Below are 18,430 nucleotides of genomic sequence, written 5' to 3'. Positions count from 1 at the left end.
GCGGCCAGTTAAATGAAACATAGCCGGTCTAAATTCACACGCACGCACGCAGGCTGCCTCTCTTTTCACGAGAAGTTTCGTCGGCGCGTCGAGAATTCGCTCAATTTTTGCCGGAGTGCTTGCACGTAGAAAGGATATACGCGCGAGAGAGCGAAAGAGCCTTGTCTTTCCTCATCGGTTTGCCGACTGTGAGGGAATGAAAATGGAATGGTAGGGCACCGAGAGCACCCCGAGCGAGGTCGCGAGGAAATCTTGGAATTTCCTTGTCACCGTGAAGCTCCAAAAATCCAGATAATTTCACGGCGAGAACACGAGCGATTTATGGGAGCGTTTGCACCGCTGTTGCGGAACTGTTTCTCTCCGGAGCTTACGTTTTTCTGCGCGATGGAAGGACATTTTTGGAAGGCGAAGTTGCTACACGTATTTAGGTCGAACACGCCTCCGAACCGCGTCGTTGTGTCGTACTTTGTAGTTGTAGTGGAATCGACTGCGTGCACGTGCACGCGCGTGCAAGTCTCCCTTCGCACGCGTGCATTCTTTATTTTCACGCGCACGCGTGTCCTCCACTTTCTACACTAACGACATAAATTTCCGTGTACGGAATTCATGCTTCGCTCCACTTCTCATCGGTTGCGTCGCCTTCGCGAAAGAGCGAAAAAAAAGACTGCTTCTTCTTTCGAAAGATCTCATTTCTTTCATTTTGACATGACTACGAACCTTGTGTCTGACTGATTGCATTTCGATGACCACACACGTGTTTATCTGTAATACTGCATCTATACCACACGCTATCTCAAGCCGTGAAATATTAAACGTGTCACGAAATCAATTTTATCGCCATATAATTATTTCATCTTTTTTTTATCGATTTTTCATTTGAAGAGGAAACGGATAAATGTAGATGTTTACTTTTTTTTAAAAACCTCATCATGATGATACGCAATTTTATTTTTCCTTAAACAATATGTGCACATTGAAACACATTACATAAAGTATCGATTTAATTAAGAAATGAAAAAAAAACATTGTTTTTTAGTACTTATTATTACACTTGGCACGTATGTAGCCAGTTAAGGCTAATGACTTTTTATATGCTTTTATACGCTGCAAATAATCACTTATTTCATAAAATAATTTCTTTTATCATGACTTTTGTATTTTCTTGTATTTTTTCATCACAATTATCACTCGTGATTCAATGTAGTCGTGATTCATCGTCGATTGCTAAGCACCACTGTAGTCATTTCCGCCAATCTCGCGACGGTCAGAAGTGCAAGAATAGTAATCTTTGTTGAACTAACTGCCACGATTTTGACTCATTCTCTTTCTTTAGTCAGAGATATTTGTTCTCTTGTAACCAGTATTTAACAGTAGCATTTGAGCAAATAATATTTATTTCTGACGCTCGAACATCGTTTGAGTTGGATTAACAAACAGCAGTCTGTTGTTTACTATAAAAATCTTTGTTTTTTTCATTCCATTAATTTAACGTGAAGCAGGAATAGCGTGCGAATCAATGCTGAATTTATTTTTTACATGTATGTAAGATTAACAAATAACAAACAACAGTTTATTAAAAAAATTTTTGTTTGTTTTATTCCACTAATTTAACTTGAAACAAATAACTTGTGAATTAATTTATGGATCTATTTTTTATACGGTAAAAGTCCAAAAATTTGCATACATAAAATAAGTAGTTTGTAAAAAATCAGAGGTAATTTACACGTGCACAACGTAATTTTAAGTTAAAAATCTAAACAAACTTGAATCATTGAAATTGTGTATATATGCTTTTTTTCATCACATTTCTTTACTAAATGTTTTTTTTTTTTATATAACGCTATCAAACGCTTAAGTAATGATATAAAGTACATGGTCAAATCAATTTTAATATTGGTTTTTCTTTATTATTGTTTTCTCCCACAAAATATTTTGTCAGCATTTTGTATAAATCAAAAATTGAAACTGTTCTAATTTTATGGAGTTTTGATTTTGAATCTATAAAACCAACGCATTAATCCTCGCATTTCCATTATCGCGAATAAACATGGGGCTTATATTTTCACATGGTCGCGTTATGCGAAATCTGAACTCGCTGATATTATACACAGCGATTTCGAATCCCCGGTAAAAACAATTTCAGCAAACCTGCGTAAAAATGAGCTCTGCGGAATTAACGGAATTAAGTTCTGTCCCCTTGATTCATATTCGATAGTTGCACTGTACTTGAAATAATGTTCCTCGCGACGTTCTCATTACCGCTTAACTTCTCGTCACAGTAGAGCGACTTATCGCGATTTCTCGGCGCGTAGGTGGAACGCGACACAGGGGGTAACCTCTCAAAGAGAACCGACGCCCCACGTTGTAGTTGCCCTGAGGCGACCGGGGTGTTTCACCCCGAGTTATGCGAGGACGTAATCGAGTTAGATTCGCCCGGTACCCCTCTCCGGTTTGCAGCCGGTCGGAGCGCTATACTTTCTGAATAATAATCAGTCCCGTATTCAAAGCTGGTGCACCGTTTTGTTGGAAGGGAACGGATAGAGCGCGCATACGCGATATCACACACACACACACACACACACACACACACACACACACACACACACACACACACACACACACACACACACACACACACACACACACACACACGTACACAGATACACAGTGTGTGCATCGCGTTGCAACGAAACAGTAGTCGCAGAGATGGAGCAAAAGCGAAAGATGCGAAATGTATAGGAGTAAGAGAGAGGGGGGAAGAGAGGAAAGGACAGAGAGGAGAAGGGGTTTTGTCGGTCCGAGAGCTTGCTGCAACGGGAAACAGAGTGGAGAGAGGGTAAGGATCGTGTGGCATTATCATCGCTAATGAATATTCAGTTTGGTTCGACCATCGGCAGGCTCGGTCGGTGTCGTGACTCCAGCAGCAGGTCCCGTGACGATTATCGCGATTACTCGCAGTAATCGTCGTGCTGCCCATCCGTCCCCGCGCTTCGCAATTTTCCATCGTGTGGCTCTACCTTCGGATATTGCTCCAAACATGATAAAGCAAGTGAAGAAAATTACACTTCTTGTTTTATTTCATCATATTCAGCTTCGTTTTCTTTACGTTATTTGTTTTTATTGTATGATATATATCTTGCTGCAATGAATATCTTATGCAGTTTTGATAAATGTACAATAATTAAATGCTAGCGTGTCTTCGATGCTTTATAATTTCGACTTTATCGTTTTGCATTTTAGGATTAATTCTTATCTATTCTTGTCTATTTGAAGCCTCGTCGTATTATTCAAAGCTCATTGTTATTATTCCACATAATATTTCGCGCGAATCGCACATTCATGGAGCATCTGTGGCTTCTCTGTTGCGAGAATAACGAGTAGGTAGTCTCCGATGCATTTGCATTTGCATTTTGCATAATAAAATGTTGCTGTAAAAATTTCATGAGCAAGGCAATTACTTTTTAGGGAAGGTTATTTTCAGGGCAATCGCCGAAGTGGGGTCTCATAATTAAGCGTAATTACCGGGTAGCTCGATCAATCGTCACCGGCCGTAAAACTCTCTGAAAATTGGGACGGTCCCGTTTTGCATAATAAAATCTTGCTTTCGTTAATTATAAAACTCACGTCGCGCGACCGCAACGCGCTGGTTATGACCGCCGGCGCAGTGATTGCGCGTCTGATACGATCGAAACCTGATTAATTATTCGTGTGTGGGCAGATTGTCGATGGCACGGGCATAGTTGGAGCTGCTTAATTGATCCCTTCGTGATTGACGCGTTGTGTATTACCGATTACTATGATCGCATTGCTGTCGCGTTGCATGATCAATTTTTACTCAATTTTTACCGTCGCGATCGAAGATCACGTTCTTTTCGAGCGTGGCGCGGGATGCGCTGGAAAAAATGAAGAAAAACTCTCGCGCTCGCTCGCCCTTGGTTTAATTTGTTTGTTATAATGGTAATGGTGGATTCATCGATACGGCCGTTTCCGGAACGGGGAAACGGAAGGAGTGCAGGTATCCCGATAGCGCTCGTACACGAGTGGCACGAACGAGCGCCTGGGGAAACTTTATTGCCGGGCTTCCGAGTCGTTATTCCTGATTTGCATTTGTTATTATAATTGGGAATAATCGATGCTGCCGCCGTATAACGAGCGAGCGAGCCCGGGCGCACTTGCTCTGCCGCCGGAAATGGATCGAGACAATTACTGACGAAGGAGCGAGCCGACTCGCCTCGGCAAAGTTTTCCTCGACTTTGCAACTGTGCCCTCTCCCCTAACTTTCCGCTCATGCCGTACCGTCGTCGCGTCGTGCGACTCCCTACGCGAGGGATGCACAATGATATTTTGGCAATTAAACAGCTCCGCTTACACGCATTTCGTTGGCAAATGTCGTTTATTCATGGCGCCGTCAATCTTTGTTTGAGACAAAAATTCAATTTCGACGCTGGCCGCTCGTCGATTTTATTTCAATTAAGCACCGTCACTCAACGACTTCTTTCGCTTAATTGAAACGTTGAAAAATTATTTCCTCTACTACTCCGAAAAAAGATTTAAACACCTCAGCTGGATTTACTCTGACAGCCTATGCTTTGTAATGTCCTGGAATAGCCTGTGTGAAAAGCATATAAAAACGTAATTGCACGACGATTAATTAGACGGAGAATGTAATAACTCTATTATGCTTGCCGACAAGGAAAACGTGACTGCGGATTTGTGAATGTTTCGGGGACAGAATTATACAGTCTTCACTTGAAAATTGGAATTGCCGCGTCGACGCTACCTAATCGCCTGAAGTTGCATTCTAAATTTTCTATATTTTTAAATTATTTGATATCTAATCTAGTCTAAATATATCTAAATCTAGGGAGTTTTTTTTCAGTATAAAACTGATAAATGCATGTATATAATGTTTAAGCTTGACTTTAAGTAAATTATGTTACTCTACTGTAGAATGAAAAAAAAATAGATCATTAAAGCTAAGCTTCTCCAGACTGTTGATGCAAATAGAGAGTTGAAACGGTGCGAGTTAATAAAGCGGATCGTAGTAATCGGGATAAAATGTAAAATGCGAAGAGATCCGAGGTCGAAGTTACACCACATCTACTTAAAAGCCAGATCCGATTTATAGCCGTGTCACGGTCAGTAATTGCTGGATATGCATTTTGGCGCTTCGTTCGAGATTTCGAACGGTCGCGGTCGCAGGCCACCGGGACGAGTTTGACAAATCGAGCAGCGTCGAGATCTCAGGATTCTTCTGGATGAAAGAGAGTGCCGCGGCGAGTAATGTGTCGCGCGTGTATACTTTGTTGTTGCTTCGCACTTTGTTGCCTCTCGTACTTTGTTGCCTCAGAGCGAAGCGAGCAGTTTCGCTATGGCGGTGCGGCTGACAAAGTGGATCGCGGGAACCGCCATCAGTCACGAGTTCCGCGGCGTATTCATCCCTGTCTTTCTTGCCACGCTCCACGTTACTTACCGTTATTAACGCTGCGAACACGCGCGGCCGTCCGTTATACTCCGGCAAACGCACGCGGGGCGGCATCGCGATTATTTATAAACCCGCGCGCGCGCACCGGCCGCTTCCGTCGTTGCTTTTCCAATCGGCCGTGAAATTGATTAACTCGTAGGGCATCGACTTTTTACATCGTTCCGTCGAAACGTTGTTTTATTTTTGCGTTTCATTACTCGATCCAATTCTTTTGTATAATTAACATTTCACATGCACTGATTATTCCTCTTTAGAGATCTTGTAAGATACGTAGAAATACGTTGTTTGTTGTAAATTTTTCTTGAAAATTTTATCAAGAAGCAATAATTAAAATTCACTCGAAGATAACCAATTCTTTTTTTTTTTATGTGTTTCAGGTAAGAAAGATCATCTAGAAGGATGCAACTACGTGACTTCAACGATAACACATTTCTGCGGATGTATCTACAGTTGTCGGTAAATTTTAAGTATACAATATAAGTATACTGAATTTTCCAATTTGTTTTTTTTTTTCAAGTTTTATATATATTAAAGTTTCGATTTAAGGCTCAGAATATAAAAAATTTTATTATAAAGAAAGGAAAAGTATATAATAAACTAAAATTAGAATTGAAAAAAATGGATAAATACAATATTAATAGTCAACTAGAAAGCAATAAAAAATAATAAATAATTTTATGGTATAATTTACATAATTTTTATTTATTATTAAATATTGTCTTTAGATAGTTTAGTATCTTTACAACGTAGATCGTTGCTATCGTTGTTATCACGATACTGATGGCAAGTACCACAACAAGGAGATAGAGGCTTCTGGTGATTGCTCTAGTTAACGCGGTCGAGCACTTATCGGAAATTATCAGTGAGACGTAACCGCCATTACGTAGGCAAATGCAGGTCGTTAAGGCCTATCTTCGATGCAGGTTAACCACGATGCTACCTTCGATGCACCCTGTCGTCGATGTGCCTCGAAGTTTGTAAATATCGGTTAACAACAAGACCTTTCTCACTTTTCCGTTGTCAATTCTTTCCAATACTGTTTCGTGTATAAGATGCACGAAATTAATATTTTTGAGTGACAGAGATATTTATTCTCATTATTTACTGCACGAGAAAAATCGGAAGATTATTTTAAAAACGAATCAAAACATTCTAATAGAAATGTTAGTCAAAAAATATAAATATACGGTTGATTAGCAGTTACCTGATTAGAATTATCATTTTTTATGTGTATTTTATTTATATTAAGATTGGAAAAAAGATGATATTAATAATAATTCTCTAAATTTTTTTACTTGTATATTCTCTTCCTAGAAATCGGATGTTGATATTTAACACTTGATTATAAACACAGTAAATGATGATGGACGACTCATTTGTATCTCAAAATGGTTATCCTCAGATGTTGATTTTATCGAATAATGTTTTAATGATATTATTTAGCGCACGGTTATTTGATCTCTTTTCTTTCCGCGTCGTGTGTTCATATCGTGGTCTTTTCCAGCATGTATAATATCTAAAAATAAACGTAAATGAGTCATTTACTCCATTTTAGTACGTCGTTTTAACTGACGCGACGTAATAAAAACTTAAACGAAAAAAAGTAGGTAACAAATATAATCTGATGATATTTTAAGCATTTTTAAACGTTTGCTAAGTGATAATCAGTTTAGAATGAGATAAATAAATCTGTCAATTTAGCTGTCTTCTTTTTTACGTAACAGAAATTCAATTAACGTGTAGATACTAAAGACAACGCGTTACGCGGCTCCTCGACGACGTTACAACGCGCAATCAATTCTCGACGAATAAGGAGGTGGTACTCATGCCGTATTAGTTCTCCCTCTGTCCTCCGTGCGAGTCTTTTCCAAGCACGCAATTCACTCCACGCGAGAATTCTCTCGTTTTCTGATATTTAACGGCAGCGACGACGAGGCGTCCCGCGTTGGTTTCATTATTATCATCGCCGTTGCGGTTCTCGCAACGGACCTTCGTGCTTTCTACCGTACCGAGTCCTTGAAAAATAATTACAGCGATCACTTCCCAGGCCATATTGGCGTTGGAAAAAACGACGCTTCCCAGACAAATTGAGTAATAAATCGCGCCGCGCGTAATCGCCATTCCCTCGTATTCGCACGCATCGTGGAGTCTTCTCTTATTTGTTATTTCGGATCAAGTGAATTGAACAGGCGCGTTAATTGGAAAGTCAAATATCGAGAAGTGCAAGCGTGAGAACGTGAACTCATTATTCTTTGCTGCTGCGAAACCAACCTTGAAAATTTGGCTGACGCTTCTTGTTATATACGATCGCGAATCTAAGGAGGGTTGTCGGGAGGATAATGAAGACGAGCTTCCTAACGCGCAGGAGGAAGTCGGTTTTTCCATCCATGTCATGGTTCCTGAGCGCACCTGCTCGATTTGCTACATCTTGTTTTGCTTCCTCATATGTGCAGAGAAAACCAAAAAATTTCATTTTTTGTTTGCACACGCATTGAAATCTATATCGTTTTACAACATCTGAAATATACGTCTTGTTATTTATATTCATATATATTTAATTTTATATAAATTTACACAAATAAGTATGTATATTTTTATATGTAAATATATGTAAGTAAATATTTATGTATATATGTTTTAGTATGTACATATTATTTATAACATATTTTTTTATTTTTTTATAGTACAATGTATGTACATACATACATGTCAATTTTTATGTTGATTACCGATTGATTAACAATATAACGAAAATACGCCATATGTGTAAGATGAGCAAATTTTCATTGTTTTCAATTTATTTCGTTCAAACAGCAAATATTTTCATTTAAATTAATATTAATAATAAATATCTAGGTAATATTAATAATTAATATATTGATTTTAATAATTTTTAATATTGATACTCTTTTATGTATTGCTATTTCGCTTTTCGCAAACATAAAAATTATTACAAATGTGAATCATTAGAAGCTATAATTATCAATGTTAGCTCGTCAAGCGCAGAGGAAAATGTGCTGTAACTGGAAAGTACCGTAACGTATCGACGCAGTTGTCGATCGTTACCGATCGTTGCGTGAGACGTGTACAAATAGACGTCTAGCACACACGATAGATGCAATGTCATTCCCCGACGAAGGTACCGCGTCAAGTAACTCCGATAACAACGTTTCGCTCTAATAAGTGTTCGATGTACGGCAAGTTTCCTCTCTCTCTCTCTCTCTGTCTCTCTCTCTCTCTCTCTCTCTCTCTTTCTCATTGTTATTCTGTCGTATTGTCGCGCTGTTCTTGGATCACGTGGAAGCTTTTATGGGCGAAAGTTTAAACCGGAGTAGCTCTTCCCTTTGATCCTTATCATTTAATTACGCGACGTCCTTGCGCCGATCCTCGCGCGTGACCCGTGTTCTTCGACGATACGTGAAATAGAGCGGTCGGAGAGAATCGTACGACTATAACGATCTCATTACCCGTGGAGGAAGAGCCGGTCGCTAAAGCGCTAAAGAGAAATGCAATTCACGGCTCTATCTCTCCGTTGGTGGAGATTCGCGAGATTCGCGTGTTGCCTGTGATTTTTCGCTGCCCGAAAAGCAACGAGCGGAAAACGATGGAGCGTAAGAGATAAACGTTGCCTTTCTCTCTCGTTCGCCCTCTCGATTCTTCCTTCTCTCGCGAGCCTGTCTTGCCATCGGTCTTCTAAGAACGGCTAAAACCTCGTAAATCGACGGTGAACCAGTTATCGGGTGGGTAACGGAAAGCGTTAGTTACGCCTGCGAGGTTGGGATAACGTTCGGCGGCCGGGATAGTTGGTCTCTAACGTTCAGGCAAGGGTAGATATTTCCCATTTTCGTTCTATTTTCGGTGCACGGACGGATCTCGACCTCTGATGCGTTTGGATATCCCGTCGACTAGATATATGCGCGCTCTCGATCCATTAGGGGAAAGAGCGAGCAAGCGAGCTCTCGACGTTGCGGCGCGGCGGACTATCGACGATGTAACGGGGGGCACGGGAGTACACTAAATTACGTAACAAAGTGAGAGGAGACCGAGACGAAACGTTTATCGACCTTACTATTCACTCGACCTTGGAATATTACGTTGCCAGAGATATTATGTCACACGTGGGGCGGTTATCGTCGTGAGATCGTATTGCGCGATCGTATGTGCTGGCCGAGAGTTAGACTAAGACCTTCATCGTCATTGGGTTCGCGAGGGCTAAGCGGAGGTCGGCGAATCTTACGAGCGGGGTCGACGAGAATCGCGTTACTTTGATGGATGACCCGAGGCTTTCCAACTATTTTGCCTCGACGGGGGCTTCGGGCAAAAACCGTTATGGATCGAGTCTGAAGGCGGCGCGGCGCGGCGCGGGGGATAAGTTGAGAGCCGTCGATGGTAGGTAGACGGGGGCGGTGCAGGCGGCGGTCGGAGGTGAGAGTTCGACGAGCGATCGCAAGAAATTCTCGAGGAGAGGCTGAGACGCGCGCGCTATCGATTTTCCTCTTCTTCCCCGTCGCGTCGCGGCGCGCGCGGTTCGCTTGACGGAGGCGGCGCACTCGTCGTGCTTCAATTCATGAAATTTTCCTTTCCTTGTCGGTTCTAGTCACGAACCGCGCGAGCGACGGCGCACCAAGCGGAAGATACGAAACGAAATTGTGGTGCCAGGCATCTCGACCACTTCCGCCGTCCTCGGATCGAGGAAGGTGCCGACGTCGAGATTAGAATTGCTATTTTCAATCCACTTCCGTCACTATTGTGACTTTATAATTCTTGTATAAAGAATACCTTCTTTCGAGAGTCCAACGCATTGGCGTTATTTTTTTTTGTCTTGATAGTTTCGTGAATGACGCTAATTTAGGTCAAATCAGATTGTTCATTCTTGAAATAGTCGAGCAATAATTGATTTTTATAAAATTTTATCTCTTTTCAAAATTTCATAAAGTTTAACTATCGCTCGAACATTCCACGAATGAATAATCCGGGTTGACCTAAATTAGCGTTATTTCCGAAACTCTTAAGAAAAAATAACGTTAATAAATAAGTACATGTAATATTGAATGTTCCCGACTGCATGTGACACATTCGATGACACGGGCACGCTGATAAGATTCACTATAAAAGTCCGTAACCGGATGAAAGAGTTGGTTTTTATCTAAGCGTTTCCAGACGCGCGCGCGCTTGCGCACGCTGGTCGCACGTCGCCCATGTTTGGTCGGTATATTCAGTAGATAAAAGAAAAAAGAGAAAAATATTGAAAAGTTACGACACCGTCAGGGGTCTCGCGAAACGGTAGAAGGATATATTCCGGCGCGGTTCTTGGGCGGGCCTTCGAAGCATAATGTAAGCTTAAAATCCTCTCGCGCGCGTTTCGTTCCTTTACAGTTTAGCGAATACGATGAAAAGATGTTGTGAATAAAATAAAGCCAGCTTTCGAACAGCGGGATACCTTGCGCGATTAATGTGTTGCGCGTTTATAGATATATTATCGCTCGGTATTTGATAATACTACGTATCGTCTCGCGACGTAACTCGGCATACCACGGTTATGACTTTTACGAAGATCAATGAAGATATGGATGGTATCTCGACGAGATATCTATTATCTCGATCAGATTTTTAGCTTATCGTGGAAAGGAATAGCTTTAGTTGTGACTATTCTTCATATGCACATACTTTATTGGAGGATGCTTGCGAATTTGACATAGTGCATCCATTCGAGACAATCTGCAAAAACCATGCTGGTTGTGAAATATGAATGCGAAGCTAGTGCACGGCGAAATTGTTAACTAACAAAAACGATTGCAAACAAAAAAATTGTAACAAAACGAGATACTCTCTGGAGGTAGGAATATGTTTTAAATATCTGATGCAATATCCTCCTGAGCGCGTAGTGCACTTGTATCCAGCGTATCCAGCACGATCTGCAAAAAGGATATATTTATAATTCCTCGCTTAAGTGAGGCCGTCAGAAGGGAAAACCTCCGTTTCCAGGCAGGACATCATATCCCTAGGCAGGACATCATATCCCTCTCGTCTCTCTCTCTCTCCCTCCCTCCTTACCGCGTTCATCCCTATTCTTCGCTTTTTTATTCGCTCTTCTTCGGGCACCTTTGCTTCCTTCGTCTCTCATGCGTTTCCTTCCATCCGCGCGTTCTACGTTTCTTCCTTAAGCCCTCCGGTGTCATAATATGGTATTCCCCGCGAGTGTCAGGACCCCCTAATGGAGTTTGCGTGTTAGAGTGAGACAGGGGCTCGCGAGGGGCTGGAGACGGAGAGAGCGGTAGCTGTAGGGACGCGGCCGTGAGCAACGTGGTAGAATCCAAGGGTGAAACGGCCCACTCTCCCTTCTTCCTGTCAGCGTCCTTTTCTATCTTGCGTTGCTCGCGTAGACAGTGGGGTGCATAAAACGTTACGAGCGCTAATTTTATTTTGTGTTAGCGGGACGCCCGCGATAGCGTCGATAATAGGAAGCCCCGTCTTATCTCCCTTCTCTGTTCAGGATATCTTGTCTTCTCTCCATCTCTGTAAGTTTGCTTACACGCAGCTCGACGGCCGAATCGATGAAGGAAGGCTGACAAACAGCCCTTTCCCTTGAGCGGCGTGTCTCCGGGGAACGCGAACAAGCGAGTGCAGCGCGATCGTGTTGAAGGACCGGGGGAATAACGGGAGGAAAAGAAGAGTGTGTGGGAGAAGTTACAGAGGTGACATCGATGGCGTCGATATTAACTCCTTCCAGGGAACAAAATGAATTATACGCGAGTGAAGTAGCTATGTGGCGTTTATGGCGCCACAGCTTCGATGATACACAGGCTGGATTAAGGGTGGCATTGAAAGAAACGCAGTGGAGAGTGAGAGAGAGAGAGAGAGAGAGAGAGAGAAAGAGAGAGAGAGAGAGCAGACTTTATAAAAAGCATCATCGCACGGAAGGCATTCCCCGTTTCGTCTCTTTATCACGTCTTTGCTCTCTATCTGCTAGCTTCCTTCTTTTGCTCATTTGGAGGCTGAGGCGTGCGCAAGGTGAATGTATCGGGCGCTGTCTATGAAAGGTATGACAGTCTCCTTGAATGTAGCATACGTGACTCCCTTTGACAAGGACGACGACTTGTATATAACTTTCGAAAGAAATAGAAATTCTCGACTTGCTGAATCATTGCTCTAACGACTGCTTGCACGGATAACTGTAAATATTTTATTTTTTTCTTCCGATTTAATTCAATTGATAATTGTCTATGCGCGAAAGTTTTGCGTTACTGCGATCAACTGTGAAAAAACTAAGGATGATAAGACGTCTCTGTACTGATTTAAGTCATCGCCACATAATTTGAGTGTCTGGGAGATGCCGCGAATACCAAAATATTGAAACAAAAATTTAAAACGCCACATTTATTATAAACGCAGATTTATAAAAGGACGATACGGGAATTAATGCAGAGTGAGCTTTGCGAAACAGACAAAAAAGGACTCAACTAAAATTGACTTCTTCGTTGCAAGGAAAGATTCCGCCACCCTGGTCGACTTTTTTTTTCATTCACTGTTAATGCCGCAGTCGTTCTTTCCGCGAATTTTCCTCGCTCTACATCGTCCGTAAGTAAGATCTCTTGAAGTGTTATTTTCGCCAGCCTCGGCCACCGGTCTCTTTGCCGCACGTCGGTATTTTTATGAGTAGAGTGCCTGCTCTTCCGAACCTCTTTGCTCCGCGCGCGAGCTTACTCGCTCGCCTGTACCGCTCGTAATAGCGAGGATGGGTATACGCGAGAGTTTCGCAGTGGTACGTACGAGGCTCCCTTTAGCACTCGTTCTGAATTATGGTGGTCCACCCCTCTACCCCTCTCCCTGCACCAAGTCCCCCCTTGACGTTTATACGTGCCCACGTTACCGTCAGCGAGCCGCGGAAAAGCACGACGAAAGTGGCTGTTCCACCAAGCTATACCGGCTTAGCATGGAAGTACGGCCCGTGGGTGCATTACGACGGAAATTCAAGGCTCGCTATATGCGCCACGATGGCGGAGAGAATTGAGTCCGCGCCGCTGTTCTCTGGGGATATATCTAGTCGACGCGCTAGGACCGATCCCATGTTCTAGTCACGGAATGATTGGAGGGGGAGGGAGGGTTTGCTGTTAATTCAAATACCATTTGTGCCATTTGCGGAACGAAATGAAATATACTTAATTTTCGTTGAATCGAAACAATTTTTTAATAAAATAGGACATAAACGTACTTGTATTCTTTCTACAGTTTAACGTTTAACTCTTTTATGCTCTATTACTATGTCTAGCTATTTGATTGAAATTACATGTTATGTAAACGTTCACGACTCGTGAATCGTACGTTTTCATCGATGTTTATCACTTATCACACAAGTAAATAAAGCTGATCATCAAGTGATGTTCGATAAGAAGGAAGAGAAATATTTGTTAGTGACTTTAATTTGCGGATGTCAATAGTTGAACGTCAAAAATGGAACGTTTACACGTTTAATTTCGATCGCGTGGAAGAGAACGAAAAGGGAGTTGCGCGAAAGACGGTGCTTCAAGGAGAGAACAGTAATCATGATAGATACCGGCCGATTAGATTATTCGAGTTTCTTTGCTCTTATCGTAGGGCTGAGTGCACTCCTGTTTCTAGAATCGACGTTTTCGATTGCTTCAGGGTTTATACGAGATTACTCCTTCTTGTCTTTTATCCGCCTCTCGCGTTAGTCGATAATTCTTAGAATCGAGAGTAGTCAGATATAAATGACGCATCCGGGGCACAATACCGAGCGCGTCGGAACTCCAGAGTATCTCGAAAATTTGTGAAAATATTTTCAGATTTTAAATGCCACGGAAATCTCGTGGAAAAGAATTTTTCGTTTAACATTATCGCGTGTCGATATCGATTGTTATATTTGCGCATGCTGCATACTATTGTAACTGTGTTACATTTCCAAAATTACAAAGTTCCTGTTTTCAAGCGTCCAAGGTAAATACCACTTAATCCGACGTCCGAGTATCGCTTATAATTAAAAGCCCTGGTGGCGACGTGTTAGGCTCGAATACGAGCCGCATTCGGACCCTCGCGATTTAAACTAATCCGCTCGTAACTCGACGTTGGATATTCCGGGCACGGACCTGTTACCGAATTAGTTCCAGGTAAAACCGGGGTGGCGACTGGTCATTTCCCGGGACCAGCTTGTCCAAGGGGTTGGTTCGGCGAATGAGTGAGTCACGAAACTCTCGCCATATATAATATCTATAACTTAACGCACACAAATGCTGCTTATCGACCACGCCAAGTTATGCTTTACACTTTGTCATTCTCTCTTCCTTCGTTTCGTCTATCAATTCCTTGCGTGTACACGGTAAATACGAAAGATATACGGCGGCATTTTCAGTACATCGATAGAAGAACGTGACAGTTGTGACGCAATCCGTGTTTACGCAAAAAGATACCGCGTTATCCGTGTAAATCCACGGCGTCCAGGGTTTTATAGAGAAAGAAAATTTTCTCCCGTGCTCGCACAACTGGAGAAAAACAAGAATGCAGGTGCAGGTAGTTATGGCGTGATGCCTTTCTTGAAATACTGTTTACGTTGAAGTAATAATTTGCACGTTGACTACTTGATTGATTGCGTTAAAAATGTAAGGTGCAAATGTGGATACAATACATTAAAAAAAATAGCTTTCTAATTTTTAAAAACACACCTTTTATTAAAACAAGGTTTTTGTAAAAGGGGACAAATATTAACAACGTGTACAAATATTTAGATAAATATAAGATAAATACAAAAATGCGATATAATATTTCGTCAGAAAAGGGGAACAAAGATTGTTAACAACATATATATTTGGATAAAAAATCATGTAACACAATTATGTTATCATTAAAAATTGTTTAAACATTAATTTATGTTTAAACGAAATGATCACGGCGGAACAGATCGAAGATGTTCGCTTCCGATGCACAATACCGACACAATACGGCAATAGATACGCTTATCACATTTGTGCCAAACGCAGGCACATCCGCTTTAAGTCTAGACTACAGAGATACTGATAATGCACGACGGTTCCAGACAGATTTGTACAACAATAATCTGCACTGATTATGCATGCGCCTGCGCGTATATCAAAATAGATTAGAAGGTTCGAAAAAAAAAAAAAAATAAATTTTTAAGCAATATTAGGAATTTTTGTTAAACTCAATTTTGTCATTCATAAAACAATTGATAAATTTAATTGTTTAAACTGATCAATGTAGGAAGAAAAACCATAAAATTTTCTGATGTGTCCTTTATTTTCTCGAAGAAAATAAAGGACAAATTTGATCATTGCAAGTATTAGGAGAGCTTTTGATGTAGTAAATATTAGTGTGCTTTTTTTATTATGGCGATGACCGAATGCTTATCACCGATAAGAAACAATTATTTGGCTTACGGAAGAAAATATTTGCTATATTTATCGTACTCTGATTATAGTGACTTATATATCAGTAATTTTATCGTGTGACTTATTTATTGATGATACAGAATGCGTGTATGTGTGTGTGTGTGTGTGTGTGTGTGTGTGCGTGGGTGTGTGTGTGTGTGTGTGTGTGTGTGTGTGTGTGTGTGTGTGTGTGTGCGTGTGTGTGTGTGTGTGTGTGTGTGTGTGTGTGTGTGTGTGTGTGTGTGTGTGTGTGTGTGTGTGTGTGTGTGTGTGTGTGTGTGTGTGTGTGTGTGTGTGTGTGTGTGTGTGTGTGTGTGTGTGTGTGTGTGTGTGTGTGTGTGTGCGTGTATACACATATGTATACATATATACATTTTTTGTATAATAAATTTGAAAAATACTTAACGTATTGCGTATGCTTTAAAACATTTTCAAATAATAAAAGAATTTTATTTATTACAATCTTTAGATTAAATAAGATAAATACGCTGCTGGTACGTACCATATATACATACACACACTTCCATAGTATTTTTCAGGAAGTTTCAAACTTTGACTCGTCGACGGTGACTTTTTCGTAACTTTAGATCTATAACGGTTAGAACGAACAGAACCATTGTCATTTACAAAATTTCTACCAGGAAGCATTCATAAGACACGAAAGGCTCTGGCTGTTACGAAGTTTTCCGCATCGGCTAGACCAGCAAAATCGACTTGAGGAATGTGTCTACGTCTCGTACTCAAGGCCGGAAAGATCGTGAGAGCCATTTCGCGTAACTTTGCGGGAGCGCAAAAATTTTCACTCGCGGAAGGGACGCAGCCGCGCGGGCCTCAATTACGCGCCGCATTGCTCGCATAGTCTCGGTTCCTCTAACCCTATTATCAAGAGAGCGAGTCGTAAAGATAATATCGTTTCATTAAAGAGCTACGGCACAAATATAGATACGCGAGTAGCGGAGAACAGCCAGTCACGTACCAATTACGCGACTGAGAACTTCCATTCCCGAGAAGCCGGGCGAGAGATAGCTTGTCGTACGGTGATAATTGCATTATCGTCGCGATACATTCGAACTATAATGATACGATGGTATCATTATCGAGAAATTCGCTTATAGAAATTAAATATTTGCCACACGACAAATTTGTGCAAATCGAATGCGCACTTTAAATGGTTGTAAAATATAACTCTTATGTTTGAATAGCTCTATATTTAAATGGTTAGAATTATTATTTACCTTTTTTGTATTCAGAAATAAGTAATTTTTTTCTTAATTTTTACTCAAAAAAATTCACAGATTATTTATATTTCATTTATGTTTTGGAATGTTTCAACTTATCTTCTTTCCCTATTCTTTAATTTCCTACTTTTAAATCAATTTAAAATTTACTATCAATGCTCTGCTGCATTAATATTTAATATTTTGTCTTTTATATATTTTATTTCGATTTTCGATATATCGCGAAGATAATCAAGATGATAATGTAAATAATATAAAACGGTTTTTTGTCCTTCTTGTTAGAAACTCTATATCGCAACGATCTTAAGTACGAAGCGCGAAGAATTCGATCGTTCAGTCCTACTCGTTTCCTACTCGCTTTTTCACTGCCGTAGCCTCGGCGACGTCGTCATCGAAACGAAAAGAAAGCTTATGTAAATTACAATCGTCACGACTCCGTGGGGGCCACGAGCTGCAGGACGCGTTCCTCGTTCTCGTTCCTCGTCGGATCACAAGCGTGGTGCACGGGCGACGAATGTCGCACGAAAAAATAAAAGGGAAAGAGAACGATGTCGGAGGACGGGTGGCGATGGGACGAGAGAACGGAAAAAAGGAAACCGAGAGTGGAATTGCTTCTCCTCCTCTGCGCCAAGTGTCATTTTCTTTTCGTCATCTATTTACTTTTTCTATCTCTTTTTCGCTCTTTGGCTTAGTCGTCTCTATGTTGAATGTTATGTATATAGCCGACTATACGTAACAATATATCGTTACGAAGTTATAAACTCACTCGTCGCGTGGAATATTACTTCTTTAATATGCAAGACAATTTTACATCTATTATTTCTTTGTTAATAATTTGTAGTTTTACTTATGCATCGCTTCAAGCTGTTTTCTACAATTTTTTTTTAGTCACTTTTGCTTATTTATATTTTACATTTAACGATTTAAAAACAAAGTTTTTTAATTTTAAACAATGCGAGATAGTTTAATAAATGAAACTTTTATTTTCTATTAATAAACGTTTTTAATTTTTATTTTTTTATAAGATTTTTTAATTATTATTAATATTTGTATTTTTTAATAATTTCTATAAAAGATTATTTTCTTATTAATAGAAATTACTGTGTTGCTTTCTTTATCATCGCTTACAATTAATTTGATCTTATATTTGTCGGATTAGGCTGTCATCCCTGAGAATCGCGCTAGTTTTATTTTAGTTTACATACGAAGAATATTGAACGAACGAATCTCTCGAGTGTTTCGTTTTCTGTTCCTGCCATCGATCAATTCATTTCACCGTCGACTGCTTCTTTTTTTCACTCTTTCGC

At 40.6% G+C, this 18,430-nt stretch overlaps 1 protein-coding gene across 5 annotated transcripts in view; it reads left to right on the top strand.

Moving 5' to 3' along the window:
* Positions 1 to 18,430, top strand: part of LOC105201865 (Krueppel-like factor 7) — a 328,039-nt gene that overhangs the window by 33,042 nt on the left and 276,567 nt on the right. Inside the window, exon 2 of one of the 5 annotated variants that reach the window (XM_039453312.1) lies at positions 5,863 to 5,941. The exons of the other annotated variants lie outside the window; for them this stretch is intronic. The gene's annotated coding sequence lies outside the window, so the exon portion shown is untranslated. The remainder of the gene's footprint in view (positions 1 to 5,862; positions 5,942 to 18,430) is intronic. 5 annotated transcript variants of the gene reach the window in all.

Source organism: Solenopsis invicta, chromosome 9 (assembly GCF_016802725.1).
Source record: "Solenopsis invicta isolate M01_SB chromosome 9, UNIL_Sinv_3.0, whole genome shotgun sequence".
In the NCBI taxonomy this organism is placed as follows: Eukaryota; Metazoa; Arthropoda; class Insecta; order Hymenoptera; family Formicidae; genus Solenopsis; species Solenopsis invicta.
Note: the sequence above shows the minus strand (reverse complement) of the source record. Positions and strands in the feature narration are given on the sequence as shown.